Source organism: Mya arenaria, chromosome 13, assembly GCF_026914265.1.
Source record: "Mya arenaria isolate MELC-2E11 chromosome 13, ASM2691426v1".
In the NCBI taxonomy this organism is placed as follows: domain Eukaryota; kingdom Metazoa; phylum Mollusca; class Bivalvia; order Myida; family Myidae; genus Mya; species Mya arenaria.
In genome coordinates, this window is record NC_069134.1 from 35,977,676 (window position 1) to 35,983,831 (window position 6,156).

The window sequence follows — 6,156 nt, forward strand, 5'->3', positions numbered from 1 at the left end:
ACCAAAATATTCATCAAGTTGAAATTTTCACCAAGGTGCTTTTAGAAAAATGGCCAAGATGTAATTCCTATTGATGTAATTGCAAGAGCAATGCAAATATTTAAATAAAGCACGCGATTTCAGTGTAAGATCGTTTAATTTCACGATTGTTATACAAAAACAAACTTTTGCGAGTGGCGATATATACAGTACGTACAATAGCTAGATTGAACCAGTTTGTTCAAATGAACGATGTTTCCATGTACGAAAGAAATTGTCGTTTATTGTAAGATTGAAAGCAAGACGTAGTTTAAAAAATTCATCATGTCCTATGAAGCTTTCAATCAACACAACTGTAACAATACATGCCAACTTTAAAATACTTTCATTTATATCAATGCAAGTGAAATATAAAACAATTCAAGCTTGCTTGCACGTACGGCGTAACTGGCTTTAAATTCCAATGGGAACATCCCTTCCCAATCATAAAAAAAGTTCATCGGACTTTTTGTTTGAAGTCGTATAAACGCTCAGCAACTTCAACGGTTATTAAAGTTGCAAGATGATTTAAATTACGAGCTGCATTAAATTAAAGAAACTGCCGGTATTCCATGTAAACAATGGCAGCATCTAGGACCCGTTTCAATCAGATATCTTAGTCGCAAAACCTGATAAAGAGTGTAAGGGAACACCAATAAAATAAAAATCTCCTAAGGTGATTTGTTTTATTGAAAATCACTTTACGCTTTAAAGGGGTTTTGCCCGTAAAATATATGATTTTAATTATTTTTTACGCTGTATTTTCGCGACCAATAAAAGTTACTGTTGGCACCAACGCACTCAAATTCTTTTTATACCCGCTAGATTTTTACAAGAACTGTTTGGCAGATCAGCAAACTACATTACAACATCATCTGATTTGTTTGCCACCCTTATATTTTATTCACGATTGAATTTGTTTAATCTTACACGCAAATTATGTTTGTTATGTATGCTAAAATTAAGAGAAATGTCGATTTTATTATAACGTTGTAACGTCATTTTGGGATTTCACTTCAGAAATTGTCAACCCGTCACTTTGGATCGCTACATTACTTTCACGCAGCAATACAGTAACCGAATTATATAACAGCAGTGTAAACGAAAATAAAATGACATATCATCGTAAAGCATAAACAATGTGATGACGTATTTATTTATGATAATTCATGATAATCCTAAACATTCACAAATACAATTAAATGTGTCACATTATAACTGATCAACCGGCGCACCCAAAATACCGCCCAAAACGACCTAGAATCCGGCGTACCTGAAGTGTGTGTGTGTGTGCGTGCGTGCGTGCGTGCGAGCGTGCGTGCGTGCGTGTGTGTTGTTTTTAGGGGTGACGCAATTTGGTTTAATTTATAGACATGAGAAATTTGGGCAAAATCAATTGATTAATTTTGGCTATAAGGTATGAAATGTGATGTTTGTACAAAATAAAATTATCACGACAGAATACAGAAGGAATATTTTAAGCAAAGAATATGTCTGGCCTCTTTCGCACTGTCAAGCTCCTTATACTTTCACAGCGATCATTTATATATTTAGATCAAATGAATTTTGAACCAAACATTTCAGTATCGATCCAAGTGTTAACATAATTTAATAGGGATGCAAACGAACGGCAAAATTGATATTCGAATATTCGGTAATTCTTTCGATCAAAAATTCGAATATTCGAATACAAAAATGAACCTTTTAGAATTGTAGTAAACTATTATTCACTATAGTAAAAGCCGGGGCCCTGTTACCCTTCTTTGTTGTATCCGGTACACGCGACGGACACTTATTGTTCCACAAATTAGTCTTTGAATTTCCCCATTTTTAGAATATATCCAAAGAAAAGGCGATACATTTAAACAAAAATCAAATTATTTCAATCCTCTGCGTTTATATTTGAAAACAATGCAAAATAAGATCGGGGATTTTCGTATTTTCCCGGTTAAATGACGATATGCGCCAAAGTGGGACTTGCAGCCTCGTTTTGGGATTGATGTTTACGAAATATATTTATAGAAAACGACACCGTGGCAAAACGTCGATTATGACTAATGTATTGTACAACAATACAGGACATAATTATATCCTTAAACGCTTAACCATACAGTTACGTTTCAAGGCATGAGCGTTATATCGAAACATGGAATACAGTTTAAAGCACATACATTAGCACATGTTCTTCATATCATCCAGGCGATTTGAGCAATATCGCCAACTTGATTAGCACGGAAGACAACACATTGGTATAAAGGCCGATATCTTAAACTCTTAATTGGCATGGCCAATTAAATGTACCCAAAATAATTGGAATGTGTTTAATGTCACTTGTCTAACAGCCAGAAAATGCAAAATAACGGGGACTGTTTATAGTTCCCGACGATATATCCGATATGACGCGTGTATAGTATCATCAAGTTCACACCTCTGGCACTAAGTAATTTTCATTTGAACTTAACACGAATGATTTAAGAGTGGGTGCAATAATAACCAATGGCCAACCTTTGAAATATTTTTACCGAAATATGTCTTGCGTTACCATCTGCCAAAAATGTTTTTACCTTCAAACTACGGTTGCACGAGCAACGTTTTTGCTATTATATGGAAACTTCTGAAATTTGGGTGACCCTTTATAAAACTTGCTCAAGCCGTTGCTCTCGCCATAAACATGGTTGTAAATGCTTCTTTAAATGTTCAATGAACATTTGGGTAAGACTCTAGACTTGCCCTTTGGGGTGGACGACGTTATAAATTGGGACGTTCGACGAGCCAAAGTAGTTCTTTCCGCTGGATAACCTGGTCAATGAGTTCCCAGTATGTATCTAATCTCTATTTAGGTTCAGTTTGTGACACAACCAAAGTGCTGATAAACGCGATAACTCCCGTTTTGGATAAACAAGAAATTGAGGTAATTCCCTCGATACTGCCCATAGAGGTACTGGTAGAGAAACCCCTCAATGACATTTAGATTTTTATGTTGTATGACCACTGCGTGCCAATACTTAGTTCATCGAAAATAAAACTCAAATCGATGTTTACAAGTTAAATAAACCAAATGGCGACATGTCGAGGTTGTCGAAAAAGACATAATATTCTTCCGTGCGATTGCAATACAGAATAACATGGAGTTGAACAATACATGGGACCAAAGACACCTCAGCATGGTGAACCTCCATGGCAAGTTGTTTTGACAAAATCCTATAATGCATGGTAAATCTTTACCTGATTAAGCTCTTTCCAGTCCTATCAACAATAATCATTTTGACAATTAACCTCTTAGTACGACCTTAATAGTTGAGCTGCAGACGTGGGTCTTGTGCATGATACGCCGCCTCAGGATGGTACGTCTTCATGGCATGTTTTTCTTTTAAATATTCTATAGTGCAAAGTCAAGATACAGCTTGCACAAGGATCATTTCACCTTTTACCTGTAACCTAGACCTTTGACTTTGACGTACAGACGTCGGTCTTGTCCGCGACACGCCACATCATTATGGTGAACCTTCATGTCAATTCTTTTGAAAATCCTATCATGCATGGTCACGATACAGCCCGGACAAGAATCATTTCAACCTTTGTCTTCTAACGTTGACCTTGACCATTGAGGTAAAAACGTGTGCCTTGTGCGCGACACGCCACCTCGTCATGGTGAACCTTCATGGCAAGTTCTTTAATAAAATTCTATTATGCATGATCAAGATACAACCCAAACAAAGTAAGTCCTGACGAACGGACAAACGCACGGAACCGCCAGCTATGTTTGGCTCATCGCACGAGGGCTCGACAAAAAGTAGACTTATCGAATATATCATAATTTAAACGTCAGAAGAAAACGGTTTGCAATTGCTGGATAGACACAGAAAAACCATCGAAGTTCATAACACATTTTTTTTAAATTTTATTATTTAATTATTTCTTGTTTTTATCAAGAATAAAGTAGTTTCAAATGTTTATGTTTTCTTTTTCCATATAAATGCAAAAGAACGAAAATGGACAAGACGCCGCTAGGGCTAATTGTACTCGAAGTGCTTCAAGCTATCCGTCCGATTCTGGGAAAGGCCTCTGTATATACCGAAATGGTCAAACGTCCCAGCATAAAAAGGGCAAATATTGAAGTTAACAAAAGACATTATGAATATTTAATAATGCGACATGAAATGTGCTTTTTGCTCGTTTTAATGTCATACAAAATCTGTTAAAATCTTTTTTTTGTAAAATTTGTTTACCTCCTAACTAACCCAAAACATGTATTTTTTAAACTTTTTAGTGTTTGACCTTCCCCACCCACTTTTGCATCGCTGTCGGCCTTTAAGTATACTTTATGATCTCAAAGTATTATCACTCTTTTAAAGTTATTCAACATTCGTTCCAATGGAAAAGTGTAGTTATATTTTATGGCCCTTTAAAAATAAGTGGACGTATTTACTAAGGACGTCTCATATATACAATATGAGTCAGTATTTCGTTTACATAAAACTAATCTATCTTAAACATTCTGAAATGGTCTTTTAAGCGTTAAGATATTTGTTATACAGTATTCAAGTTTTAAATTACATACACACGAGGTTTTGCATAAATACTAGAAAGTCGGACAAACTTTCGCGCCTTGTTTGTTTTCAAAATAGCATCCCCTTTCCTTGCCTTGGATTTAATAGTGTATTGATTTGTACGAGAAGAGTGAAGTATGCTTAAATGTATTTGATTGTCAACAAAAATGTTCAACCACAAAAGGTGACAGTATAACCTTTTTAACGTTTAACAGAAATTGAAAGGACTCCCCTCACTTTGGGCTGCGCCCTCATTTCGGCCTCATCTATTTTCCATTGAACGTTAAAGTTATATGCAAACACAATGATGGAATCGGGCTATTGTCCTAGTGGGCTGGTTTGAAAATAATAAACATAAAAATAAGACCAAAGACTCATCCAACCCGCTTGGAGATAAATTCGGGATTTTTTATCTTCGTTCACGAACAACTTTACAACAACGCGAAAATCAATTCAATTGCTTCTAATAAATACTAAGTCTACGAAATTGTTCACGACATGGATGTTAATCATATCAGCCTTACATGCGGTGCAGTTTTGTTTTATCTACAAAAGGTTGAAAGTATTGAATATGATACTGTAATAGAGTTTGAAACAGGAGGTGGTAGTCGTGATAGGCAGGAAGGCAAACTGGAGTTAAGTTGAATTGCTGTTTTAGTGTTTAACAAAATCAGTACAAAGTTTAAGAGTAAGATAAACATAAGGTAGATTGACCAGGAGGAAGTTTGGGTGGGAGCTTGTAGATATGTTTTCCAAATTGTTTACAACGAACGAAAAAAGAAGGAAAGGGCCATGCTCTATAACTGAGGAATGTTATTTGTTCGTCGCATAAGTATTTGAAACTTGCACTTCACAGTTTATTTTATGGTAATCGTATTTGTATGTATTAGTAATTGATTAAAATGCGTATGTTTATGATATAAAAAGGCGTATTAATAATGAAAAAAAATGTTTCTCATAAACAAATGTCAATAAACTGCATTACTGTCTTGACACGACTAAGGATAATTTTCATAAATGTGTTTATGTGTTATTACTGATTATACAAACCAATCGGAACTCCTCGGCCATTTTCAATCAAATTTCTCGAAACTTCTTAAGTCCCTTATAACAGGATTAAGCTAAGCTCACTATTTTTGGTGTTCAATAAATTGCATAATATTAACTTCTTTAAGAATTTTTATGTTTTAGATAGGAATTATCAATATGATTATCACAATAAACCATTTTTCATTTATCAAAATTCAATTTAAGTATGTATTTTGGCTAATTGAAATAAGCTACTTAAGCCTGTTAAGCTTAAGAAGTTTCGAGAAATTGGGGCCTGATGTATGCCGGTACATCAGTGAAAATAGCTGGTACAATTTCAAATAATAGTATTAATTAATTGTAGTGTTTTAACTTGTATTTTGTATTACTTACTTCAAATTGATTGTCTAAAAAGTGTGTTATTGTGTAAATAGTTAAGAATCCCAAGAAAAAAGTCCTTTGGTTTAACCGCTATATTGAAATTACGACACGATCTACTTGTAGCGTAGTGAAACGTAAAGAATTCTAACATTGTAAACCGTCCATATACAACCGAGGT